At 32.6% G+C, this 13,922-nt stretch overlaps 1 long non-coding RNA gene across 1 annotated transcript; it reads left to right on the forward strand.

The window, feature by feature from the left end:
* Positions 1 to 2,504: 2,504 nt before the first annotated feature.
* LOC129887349 (uncharacterized) lies at positions 2,505 to 4,666 on the forward strand. The gene is made up of 4 exons (XR_008766330.1): positions 2,505 to 2,614; positions 2,709 to 2,791; positions 3,411 to 3,457; positions 4,364 to 4,666. It is a non-coding gene; the product is annotated as an uncharacterized LOC129887349 (long non-coding RNA).
* Positions 4,667 to 13,922: the final 9,256 nt, after the last annotated feature.

Genomic DNA, 13,922 nt, shown 5'->3' on the forward strand with positions numbered 1-13,922 from the left:
ACCTTTAGCAAAATTTATAATCTTGCTACCTTCATTTAACAATTTGTGCATAGCTGCGACATAATCACGTTCTTGAATTATTTTATATATTCATCTAAAGATTTTGACCCCATCTTAATACTCTGAATTTATTGCGTCAATTGAATTTTTTTATCTTTGTTGGCTTTAGGTAATTATCTTCAAGATTCTCTCAAATTTGCTTGGTCGAAGTGTAGACAATAATAAGGAGAATTAACTCTTCAGTCATAGTTTCAGTTAGTTAACTTGTCACTAAAACATATTTTTTTCCTATTCTATAAATTTAGGTTTAACATTTTCTTTCTTCTTTTTATTTAACACAATTTTAGATGGCGGTTCCTTCATAATGATGTCACCAATCTTCAAGGGCTTTGCATCAACTGCCTTATCTGGGTCCTTCAAACAAGATAGATTAAAGATTTTAATTTTATGGGACATATTACTATGAATTGATGGAGAGATCCTAGTGAAAAGGAGATAATAAAGGAGGATGGGCTGACCATTAAAGAATATGAAAGAAGATCTAGGCTACAAAATAAGTTTGGTTAGAACCAAAGTTCTGATACCATGAACAAGATTATAGAATAATATTGAGTGTAAAAATATAACTCTTTGTCTTTTCTCATTTCAATTTCTAACTCATACATATAAGTGTTTCTTATATAGCCTTACAACTATCTATTACTCTCTCTTTCTTATTTTATATGACACTTTTTGACTTGACACAATATTAAAACTGACAACTTTTAATATTTGTGGTTTAAAACAATCCTTAGATAGTTGTGAAATTATATTATTAAGGGTAAAAAGAGAGTTTTAAAGTTAAATCGTGTCTAATTATTATAAGGTGACATTCTTTTTGAAAAAAATAAAAAAAAATGTGCCACATAAAATGGGACATAGAGAGTATAATATAGTATTAAGATTATACATCCTAATCATAGACTCTCTCTCTCTATACATATAGATCAAATTAATCTATTGCAAATATATCAACGTTAGAATTCTATATCCTAATCCTAAAATATATATGTTGTTGTTTGTCTATCAATTCATAAAGAACTAACAACAACTTCCTCTGGAACAAATTCTCTTCATTGATTAGTTTGAATCACTCAAAGAACTTCTATTTGTCAACAACAAATTCAATGTTTGTACGAAATAACGTAAGCCTCAATATATAATAGTAATGTGGTGCTTTATATTAAAGAAGTGATGGCCGAATTCTTCTACACTTTATTTTCTAAAGTCCAAAAGACTTAGGTTAATGAATCAAATCCTACTTGCACTTTATTTTCTTATTTATTTAGACCTTCACATGTTTTCTTCTATTTCTAAAACTCTTTCCTTTTATACAAGTGCAATAATATTTGCTTGTTGAACACAAATTTTATGATGCAACACATTTTCTTCATAAAACTGAATTCCTCAAGAATTCTACTTGCAATAGGAGTTAACTTCATAACTTTTGATTAATAGTTGTCTAAGGATTTGATTCTTTCAATATTTGCATCACTCTTTTGCAACTCATTTGTTAGCATAATCAGTTTCTCTAAACCTGATTCTTTTATTTTTATTTATTGATCATCAAAATTAATTTAAGCTCAATTCAATAGAATAATTTCATTTTAAATATTTTTCCTAGTTGCTACATTCAGAGGTGAAACAGAGTCATTAAAACTAGAATCTAAAGTTCTATGAATTAGTGTGTGGACTTTTAACATATATCTCAACTTATTTTTAATTCGAATAAAATTAAATATAAAAATTTAACACCTCCAATCTTTTTCCTTGTAAAGTCCGGTAATATAAATTTAAGGCCGAATGGCCTTAGAGTGTTATAACCCGTATTTTGCACATTAGGGCATTTCGGGATAACGATAATAATTCAAGGGCAAGGCTATGGTTGATCTTGTTGGATACAAAATTGTTATGACTAAATTGGAATTTCAACTTGGAAATATTAGAAAAAGTAAGGGGCAAAAATTAGAATTTCTCATGGAGGATGTTATATCCCGTATTTTATACGGTTGGATGTTTTAAGGTAGCCGTGGTAAAGTTAAGGGAATGAACATCTTCCAAAATTTATTTAATATACAAGTTGGATATGAATATTAGTTATGATCATTAATAGTGTGGAAATATTGGAAAAGGCAAAGGGCAAAAAGGAAAATTTGCAAAGTGGCCTATGGTAATATTGTGGAAGGCTAGGGGTAAAATGGGAATTTCACAAAGTCTTCAAGAAGACTCATATGGGCCCCACATGACACATGACAGCCCATGATTGGAGAAAAGGGGTGTGTTGGACCAATGAAACCTTGACATGTGTCGCCACTTAGAGCTTGACATGTGTCGCCACTTAGAGCTTGACATGTGTCACCACTTAGGGGATGACATGTGTCACCACTTAGGGGATGACATGTGTCACCCCTAAAGTTGTATGTATATATATGAGTCTTATGACTCATTAATTTCCATAACTATCTAGAGATTTCAAGAGAAACAAAACGAAATAACAAGAGAAAGAAAGAAGAGAAGAGAAGAGAAACTTAGGCTAGAAACAAGGAAAGAGCTACGATTTTGGGAGGAGAAAAAGGTAAGTTCTCCGATTCCGTTCCAAGAATTAATTATATGAGCTATACCATGATGTTATTAAGATGTTAGTAATGAAATTTTATGGTTTGAGGCAGCCCAAAACGTTACCAAACAGTTCAGCTGCGCTAAAGGAAATTCCGAGGCAAGTTTTGGCGAGTTTTGGTGAATTTCGGGAAAGGTAAAGTTTTCTGTTTTGAACTGGACTTTATGATGATGTTATGAAGTATATTACATGTCTTAAAATATGCTGGAAGTGGGAAAAAATATATAAGGATGTTTGACGTTGGAAACAAACTAAATGGAAGTCGTAATAGTTAAATCGAAGTCGCGTAGTGTGTTGTTGTTGTGGTGCTGCAGTTTGGTGGTGGTTTAATTGCATGTTGCAGGGCTGTAAAGTACTCAAAAAATGGATGTGGGTGCTGCTGGTTTCAGCCACACAACCCTCCGTTTGGTATGACTACATATTTTACGAAATAAAGGTTAAAAACTCTATTTTGGTACCGTAGTTTGGAATGAGTTGTATAGAGCTTGTATTGTGTAAAGTTGAAGTGATTTACTTGTATACATGCTGCTGGCTGTTGTTGTTGGTATGGTTGTTGACATGGTGGCCGAGTTGATAACTCGGGGATGTTCAAGTTACAGGGGAGATGCTGCCCGATTTTCGGTAGATTCAGAGCTAGTAATAAACTAGTCGAGAGACATAGATAAGGAAATGATTCCTATGGTTACTTGGGAGTAGAGTTGGAAATTGGAAAGTGAAAGTTTATTAACCTTAGTATTAATTTCATGTTAAATAGGTTCAAGAGACGACGAGGCGAGCATAGTTAAGAGTAATCCGTAAGAGGTATGTAAAGTCTATCCTTTCTTTTCTTTTGGCATGTCTTTGTGATAAGTAAGTAAGCTTATTCTTTCTCTTGGTATGTTTTGGCAAGTACGTAAAGTTAATCTTTCTTTTGGGCATGGTATTTATGAAACAAAAATATGTCTTTTATATAATTTCAAATAAGTTCCTATTCCTAGAGCCACTAGGATGGCCAATTTCTTGATTTCCGAAAGGTATTTAATTATGCTTCGATACATGTATATGATTCTAGAAGATTTATTTTGATATAATCCAGGATAACTTTTGAAAGGTACTTGACATGACTCTTGTCTCAATTTTTAAATGATAGCTCATTCTGATTATTCCATCGAGTCTCAAATATGATTTAATTTGCATTAGTTTCTCACTACTCCACTCGTGGATGCCCCAATGCTTTCTTCACCGAGCCCGGGCCGTGTTTTGTTTTCGTGCGTACTTCTCTGCATTGTTCGCCGTGTCACGATGTGAGGGGGCAGGTATGACATGTACATGGGGTGGTAAATATTATGCCACGGAGTTATGCTGTGCCATGTACATATATGTTTGTGATATGATATGATATGATATGATTTGATATGGCCATCTGATATGATATGATTTGTTACGGAGATATTCCCTACTCTGGTGTTATGCTGTGCCGTGGCGCCGATGATGGGAGGGCGACCACACTTTGTTCACCGAGTCCCATAATGGGGTCGGATATGGCATATGTTTTTCTGCATACATTATCTGAGGTTTTGATCAGCATTTGATATTTCTGGATATTTTGCTCATTTTTGCACTTTCTGCTCTGGAAATAACTTTACTTATTATAGTTCATGCTCTACATACTCGGTACATTTTCCGTACTGACCCCCTTTCTTCGGGGGCTGCGTTACATGCCCGCAGGTACAGATGATTGGTTTGCTGATCCGCTTGCTTAGGACATCCACCATGTTGGTCGACAGTGCTCCTTTGTTCGGAGTCCTATTTTGGTACTGACACTTTCTGTTGTATATATATATACGTTGTTCAGGGGTACGGCGGGCCCCTGTCCCGTCATATGACTAGGATATCATTCCGTAGAGGTCTGTAGACATGAGATGTGGGTTTTGTATATATGTTTTGGGTTTTGTTTTGTGTTTCGTGATGGCCTATCGGCCTCGTGCATTATATCTGTTTAGAGATCCCTTCTAATCATTACCTATATTTATTTGATTAATGTACTAAGTGGGGCTAAGGGTACGTATGGATGCCCAACTCGGGCACCAGTCATGGCCTACGGAGTTGGGTCGTGACAGAGAGGCCCTTATACCTGGCTTCGTTTGTAAGTTGGACCCTTATATTTATGACTTTGCCAACTGAACCCTTAAAACTCACTGAAACACAATGTTTTAAACCCCTATCTCATTCGATGTGTGCAAGTGTAGTACACTCGTTTTACACGTGGAATTCCATGTCATTTTTAGTGACACATAAGATATTAAATGTTAAAAAATAATAATAAAAAAGGATACTTTTCTAAATTCTGGAAATGTTGAACATTATGTTCTTCATATTTTCTCCCAAATTACGAGTCAAATTCATGCTAAATAGATCAAATTCTTGTCTATTTGACTTGAATTTTATATTACAAATTCACAAATACAAACCCAACAAATCCTCATCACAATTTTGAATTAATTTCATAAATTAACAAAACCCATTCATTGTTCTTCAAGCTTCCTCAAGCTTATCAATGAAGTTTTTCAATACTCAATATCACCCTTCACATTATACAAACAAGATTCAAAAGATACTCACAAAATTAAAATTTTCAAGGATGAAAATGTGGCGGAACAAAAAATAATCAAGGAAGGTATTGATTGTAGCAAAAAAAAAGAATTTTTTGAAAAAACATTTAGAGATAGGGATAAAAAGTTTGGTTGGGGGAGGAAGGGGTGGGGGGTTGATGTTGAGAAGATGAAGAAGAAGGGGGTGGGTATGATGGTAAGAAGAAAGTTGGGGGTCTAAGCTTTTTTGTGTGTGTGTGTGTGTGGGGGGGGGGGGAGGGCCGGAAGTAGGAAGGTTTTTTTTTTAATTTTAATAATTTTTTAATGTAAAATATTTAATCTCACTCGCTTTAAAACATGTGTAATGATGTATTTTTCCAACTCAGCAATATCAATACCACTTAAGTTCGGTCAATGGTCAGAGGAGTTTAAAATATTGTGTTTTGGTGAGTTGAAAGGTTCAGTTGATCAACTCATAAATATAAATATTCAACTTACAAACGGAGCCAAATATAAGGATCTCTCAGGTCATTTCACCTAAATTTAATTCGGGCTAGTTTTGAATTTAAGAAAATAATTAAAATTAATTCAAAATGCGTTGGATCCACACATGAGTTAAGAATGATTGCTGCTCTAAAGTGGTTTTAGCATTTATTATCCAAATACAAACCGCTTCTTACCGGAAATAATTCTTGAAAACACTTTTCAAAATAAATTAATTTAAACATTAAAAGTCTCGTCCAACTCCTTCCATTTTGTACCTTACATTACCATTACAAAATCATTCCTAACCCCCTCCCCCCACCCTTGCATGGGTCCCACATATTTTGAAGTTATTTTAATTATTCTTCTTAATGTTGAAATTAGCTTGAACTAAATCAAAGTTATGAACTTTACAAGAAAGAAGACTTGAGGTGTAAAATTATAGATTGGGAAAATGCAGTTACAGTCTTGGCATTGATGCTAATTTAGCTTTGAGAAGTTTTGCACTTGGGGCATGATATTATCATTTGTCAATTTGAAAATTTGAAATTTGAATCAAGACATACAAAAAAATATATAAAAAAGATAATTTTCTTTATAAATATATGCAGGATATACATACAATATATATCGAATATTCATAGAATATATTGTCTATAAGATATATACAAAATAAACGATATACACATACATACATACATATATACAAAATATTCACAAATATACACACAATATATTCTCCTTACAATATATACAAGCTACACTTACAAAATATTCAAATAAACTTATTTTGAATTTTTATATATCAACACTTGTTTCAGTGATATTTGCTAATATTATATTTCAAGTATTGACTTATTGTATTGTTTTTTAAATTTAATTTTCAGTGTATGTTTGTATAAGGTTTGCTAACAATGTATTAAAATTATTTATTCAAGAAAAATATACAAATTTTGTGGAAAAAATGTGAAGATTAATGATCCTTTAATTTTATTAATAGATTAATTGCAAAATAAAGTTTAAAATACAAAGCTTACAAGGTTACAATTATTTTTCTCTAATTTTATAAACTTAAATTAGCAAAATAAAATTCAATAGATAAATTATAAAACCTACATATTTTGAATCATTTTCTCCAATTTCTCAGTATTAACGTAAACAAGAATTAATTCATAATTTTCAAAATCAACAAATTTATACATTGGATTTTCTTATCTCTAGGGATCTCCATCTCCTCCTTCTTCTTCTTTTGAATTTTGTGGTCTTTCTTTATTTCTTTGCTGCGGTCTAATTCAATCTCTACAAAAACTAAAACATTCATGGCATATCAATCAGTGTCGATTATCTTTGAATTGCTACCTTTCTTGGCTAAACAACTGTCATGCGTACAACAAGAGTTGTTCATGTTTGCCTTCACTGAAGTGAATTATTTGGTAACATGTATTTGGAAGATGTAAAAAATTTTCATGTCCACAACAATAATATATTGTTTGTGTGTTAAAGTAACATGTGTTTCTAAGTAACATATATATTTGAAAGATGTCAATAATACCGCTTCTAAATCAGAAGAAACTTTTTGATTAGGGTTTGAACTTAAAAAAGTGAAAAAATTGGGGTATAACAAAGCAAAGCGTTAAAATAATTCACGTGTGCCCTAAACTAATGTGCATTTTTTGGTACTAGGTATATTTGGGGAAATATTATCAGTTGTTACGTGTGCAACAATAGTATTTGTGTGTTTCCTAAAGTGAAGCGTATTACTAGGTAACCCTTATATTTGGAAATTTTTAACTCAGAGAGAGACTTCATAAATTAGGATTTACATTTAGAAAAGTGTAAAGGGAATACATAGTAATAAAAAACTTGTTTCCACTTATGTTTTCAATTAATTATTGCTAACCTACCATGACTTATATTCATTTACATAATAACTCTTTACACACATGTACATAACATGCCAGACTATTCTAAATATCCCCTCAAACTAGTTACTGAATATTGTGCAACATTTCCAGCTCACCAAAGAGATGAACATGTTTTGTCATATCAAATCTCTCCATGAACAAATCTAGTAATTTTCACTCTTTTCTATTGTATACTATTTTTATCAAATCTTTTCAAAATTTTTTCTGGATGACATGTTGATTACTCTTTGTGGGGTTGAGTTTCCACACATGATCAAGTTGACCACATTGCTCCTTCTTAGAGATCACGGTATTCATCCTCGCGATCGCACTGTGCAATTTTACAGCAGTAAAAACATGAAATTTCATAATGGCTATAATAGTATCGAATCACCTCTGAGCTCCTCGGATCCCAATCTAATTCTTGCCAACAAGTTCTCATTTTTTTGTTGTGAGACAAGGATACTAAAAAGACAGTGGACCATCATTATTTTTCATAGATTTAATATTACATTGTCAAAAAATAATAATTCCTATCCAGGAATAATATCTGCTTTAAATAACAAGAACAAGAGAATAACAAAACCACTTGGTATAAATTCATAGAATGAGCGGATTGTCCATTTAGTTAATACATGAACTACTTAGATTCATGTGTACATATTTTCTAGGTTCTATGGGGATAAGAATGTATCTATTAATTTGAGAATTTAATAGAGTGACTTTTGGAGTGATTTCTCAACGTATAAATAGAATTGTCATTCACCATTGTATGAGAATTGAAGACATTTGAACAGGATGATCTCTAAATTATAGTATCCATATCTCTTGTCTATATTGCTTGTTATATATTGCTATTATTTTACAATGCGTTATCAGCACGAGAGTTTAGCCAATTGAGATTAAGTGTTAGTTTTTCTTCAGCTTATGTTCTGGTTAATCTCATTATGAGAATTGACAAGGAAAAATGATACCTACTGTAATCAAGAATATTATATGCATAAAATCAAATATGTATTTTCTAGAATCGTTTTATGATTTAGAAATGAGTTTGAATCGATACTCTACAATACAATAGTGGTCGATCACTAACATTGAGGCATATACTTTTACTGGTTGAATATTTTTTGCTCCACAAAATTCCTTCAATGAGAGAAGGTATAAAATTTTGGTAACGTGAGTTTGTTTAACTGCAGATAAAAAATGAGACCTCTCTGGTATGTTTGAGAGCATGGTGAGTCACATTTCTATTCATCTTTCATTTTTTTTAAAAATGGAGATACTTAATAGAGTATTATTTTGATTATGCTAATCTTTAGGATAAATTTTATATTTATTTTATTACAATTATTTATATTGTCAAGGGTATTAGTTGACAAAAGTGATTATATTTTATGAATTTTATTTAAATATTTTGAAAGACTCAAAGGGTGAATCATGTTGTACTTCGATCTATTATACCATTGGTTGAGGGTAAGACAATGGATTCAAGTCCCATCGCACCAAAATAATAAGACATCAGGTAAAAGTCCAGATGCACCATAATAAAAATATTTGAGGGTAAAACAGTAGATTCAAGTTCTATCGCACCAAGAGGGTAAGACATCAATTTGAGTTTGATGTACCATGGTGATAAGATATTGGGTTCGAGTCCGATAAAATTATGTCCTAACACACCTTATATGGGTAAGACATTGAGTTTATGCCTCAATGCATCATAGTGATGATATAATGGTGACTAAGGCAAAAGTAATATATTTTTAATGAAAAATCATAAAATTCGTCCCACTAATTTTTCTCCATTTTCTGAAGCTAATATGGTAACAGTATATGATAAATTTGAAATCCGCCTAATTGATTTGCTCTATTTCATTGTATTAATATGATAACAGTGAATAATGAGTCCAAAGAAGATAAGTGATTGAATGTATGAATATTGGCTTGGAAGGACATAATTACAATAGTCAACATTGGGGTAATTATAAAAGAAAGCACAATATGAATTCTCCAAATAGTCCTTCAAAATGTGAAGACAATTATTATCATCAATATGATATAAAAGGTCATTGGACACACGGTTGTTGTGCGAACTAATTTGATATGTTTATAAATCCTACATCAAAAGAAAGGAAGACTAAGTAATGGTACAATTGACCTTTTCAAGTGATGTTGAGGTGTGTCATGGAAATATGATGAATTTTAAAGGCACGACAATGCGCTTATAATATAAATTTATGAAGCGCATACAAATGATTAATGCATTCCTTTAAGAGAATGTGACGTATGATAAGTACTGTGAATGCTTAACCATTCTGAAAGTGAATGGGTCAAGATGTGATAAAATTGTTATGGATTGGATATATGCCACAACTTACCTCTACGAGAGGTTTGAGAAAAATAAGCATTAGTTTGCATGACCGGTTGGACATTCCGGTTCAAATAGGATGCAAAAGTAAGTGAGAATTCATGTGAGTATATGTTGAAGAAATAAAAGATTCTTAAAAAATTCTCTTATGTAATTACTTGTTCTTATGATGCAATGATCACTGTACCATCTAAGGTTGGGATTGTATTTTTCGAAATTTTGGAACATATAAAAAGATGAATATGGGTCCATTCATCAGCCATGTGGACCGTTTACAACTATATGATTTTAATAGTTGCATCTATGGGATGGTCACATGTATTTTGTTGTCAACTTATAAATTAATTTTTGTAAGGTTGTTTCCTCGAATTGTTAAATTAATAGCACAATTTCAAATTATGAAATTATATTGATAATGATGGTTGGTTTAGCATAAATTATATGCCTCCAATTATAGCTAAACCATTAGTACGAGAACAAAATTCTCAAATAAGATTTGGTATGAGATGAATTTATTTAACATGTAGCAGCACATGTATGCATCAAGCCAACAAAGTTTCTCCATCATAATTGGTTAAGGGTCATGAACCAAATAATTTTCATTTAAACTTCGAATATGTGATATCTGATTTAATTGATCCATCGCGTACAAAAATAGATCCCAAATGAGGTTGGAGTAAATATTGGATTTTCTAACATTAGGGGAGGAGATGATTGACAGCTGAAAATTATGAGTAGAAAAATCCTCGTTAAATATAAAATGTGAACTTGAAGTTCAAGAGATAATTCATTAGTATAATGTTGTAAATTAATTCCAGATGTATTTGTTGACCCTATATTATAATTCACCTGCAAATGTTCCAATAAGAAGTCTTTGAAGAACAAAGTCTATGATATGCCTAAAGCGTACATGATAGGCCAATTAATTCCAAATATAAAATTTCTTGAGGAAAGAGAAGAGGAAATGATCAAGATATCCATGATAATGAAGCAAGTGCGTTAAAGGAGCACGATAGCATAACATTTTATAAAATCTTGACAATGATTCAGGTATCTGAAATGATGAAAAATGAAGAGATCTCAATAAGTTATGCGGTATCGGAATCGAGTCAAATGACTGTTGACAGTATCTTTGTTATGAGGTAGCGCTCAATGCTATAGATGGTGATGAGGATCTTGAATACCAATCTATCATACAATGTGGACAGATGTCACGATTCAAATCCGGGTGTAATGACACCTTTTCTTTCTCACTAGACAAGTTAGCCTAAAATTCAATATTTACGGAGAATAAAATAAAAACAGTCTAGATAAGTAAGTAATAAATAAAAGCAGAAATATTTCAAATTAAATTACCTCCAAGCATTGGTTGTCACATGTACAAGCCATTAAACAAAACCAATCTGAAATGAAATACAAGTCTCAATATATCCTTAACTCTCAAATAGAGTAAAACATAAAAGTACAGAAAAATCTGAGAGTATGCTGGATGTCAATAGCTACCTTTCCCAAACTCTTGCAAGCCTGAAATGATCAGAAAGAGACGGTGATCAAAGTCCAGGCTCAGAACCTATACAAGTGTAGAAGCAAGGGTGAGTACCTAACAACACGGTACCCAACAAACTAACTAGAAAAATTAAGTAAGATCTAATAGGATACACGAACTCCTTTCCAATTCAACCGAACCTCTGTAACTACAACCTGCACATAAATCAGCCTTACCTAACAGTTTATATTAAATAGTTCAATAAGGTTCAGATCACAGATCAATATCACAAGATATAACGTACAAATAATCACAAGTCACATATACGCATCAAGTCTGTCACACAAAGATTTGTAGAACATGTTTATGCACATTCAATGATCATGTATGTGTGAAATTACTAGCAAAGACCTCGGTATAATAATCTTTGATCGAAAATGACCTCAGCCTCATGATCTCTAACCAAAAATGATCTTGGTCCCACAACTTAGCCGAAAATGATTTCGACAATATAATCCCACCGAAAATAACCTCGACAATATAATCCCGCTAAAAATGACCTCAGCCTATTCATCTCCCACTGGAAATGACCTCGGCAATATAATATCTCTGACTAAAATGACCTCGGTCTCACAATCATATACCTCTCGTAACAGTGTTTCAAAACTAATGCAAACAGTATGCTCATACAAGTTTGAGGAATAATCAATTCAAACAAACCACAATCATAATTAGACTATCAAGTATTGCATCAAATACACATAGATATCTCGATCACGGTAAGTAATATTCAATTCTCAACAATAATACATATCGTCTTTTATTAAATCCCGCAGATTTATTTTAGATTAATTCATATCATAAATTTAACCTATAACCTTATCCCTATTACGCCCCAACACATAAACAATGGGATATTCGAGATTCTAAAAGATTTATAGAGTTTTAAGAGTCTACTTGGTTTAGCCAATACGCAATCGATCAATGCAGGTGAGATTTTTTCTTTCGAATGTACTCTAAATCACCATAATCTATACAAATACAAATCCCCAATAAAAATATGGAATCAAGGACACCCAAATCATATTTTTAAAAATCGGGTCAAAACTGACCCGAAATGTCCAAAAAACTCGATTAAAAAAATGAGCAGAAAATTCCAGAAATTTCACACGAACTACATCCTCAAAGTATTTGAGATCTACTAGCAGAAACAGAAGTGGATTCGGACTTAAAGCGAGCTCACAATTATCAAAATATTGAAACTATCCAAGTTCTTGAAAATCCCAATTTTTCCAATTCAAAAACCTCAATTTCATGCTAGAAATTCAAAATAATCAATGGTTAATGGTAGAAATGAGTCAAAACAACTTACCCACAAAGTTTCCACAAGAAAATCCTCTCCAAAATTTATCCTTACCGAGTTCCAGGTTCAAAAATAGAGTAAAATGACCCTTTCCCAATTTTAGAAGAACACTATTCAGGTTGCTTTTTCTCTCTGCGATTGTGGTCCACTTACTCCACGAACATGGAGGTCAAGGTTGGTGGTTATCGTGAACGCAGTTAGGCTCCGGTGAATGCGACAGCTAATGAGCCAGGCTTCCGCGAACCGCAGAGGAGCTCCCGCGAACACGAAGGCCAAGTTCCATGCCTTTTACGATCGCGGCCTCCCACTTCGCGAACGCGAAGCACAATGTGATGTCACCAGTTGACAACATTCTACTAGTCTTAAAAATCCCGTAATCAACCCTCAGAATTCATTCAGAATCCTGAGCACATAAACTTTATATGCAACCCTACTAATTTCGATGATTCAGAGTCAATAAAACTATCGAAATTCAAATTCGAGGTGCCCTTGACCCAAAACTTGAAAGTCGCAACTAAACTACTTCCAAACTTTAAAAAGACCAATATACCCTAAGAGCTTCCGAAAAATATATAGGAACTTTTTCTAGGCCTAAAATCACCCTCTGAATCTAACGGAGTTGTCGAAATTTAATTTCGGGCATCCGATCCCCAAATATCAACCAAAGTCAATCGTATGACCAAAAACTCAAATATTTCCAACTCAACATCTCAAATCCATGATATGACCCCGAATATGATTTCGTCAACTTTCCTAGACGAATTTCAATGTTCCAAAATTGATGAAATCGATAGAATTTTGTTTCGAGGCTCAAAACCCTGAATGACCTCAAATATCACTTTTGAGTCATTTTAAACCTCTAAAACTCGAAGTTTACCAAAAATTTCAAATTTTCAAGAAAAACCATGGAACCGACATCAAATATCAATCAAATATGACTTAGAGAAACTACCAAAAGAGGTAAAATAGTCTTTTTATGAAAATTTACAAAAATAAACTTCAGGGTCATTACATATCCACCACTAAAAATCATGTTTGTTCTCGAACATAAAGTAAAAAAAAGTACCTGAAGCCTAAAAAACTATGGATATCGGG

The sequence above is a fragment of the Solanum dulcamara genome, chromosome 1, assembly GCF_947179165.1.
Source record: "Solanum dulcamara chromosome 1, daSolDulc1.2, whole genome shotgun sequence".
Lineage (NCBI taxonomy): Eukaryota > Viridiplantae > Streptophyta > Magnoliopsida > Solanales > Solanaceae > Solanum > Solanum dulcamara.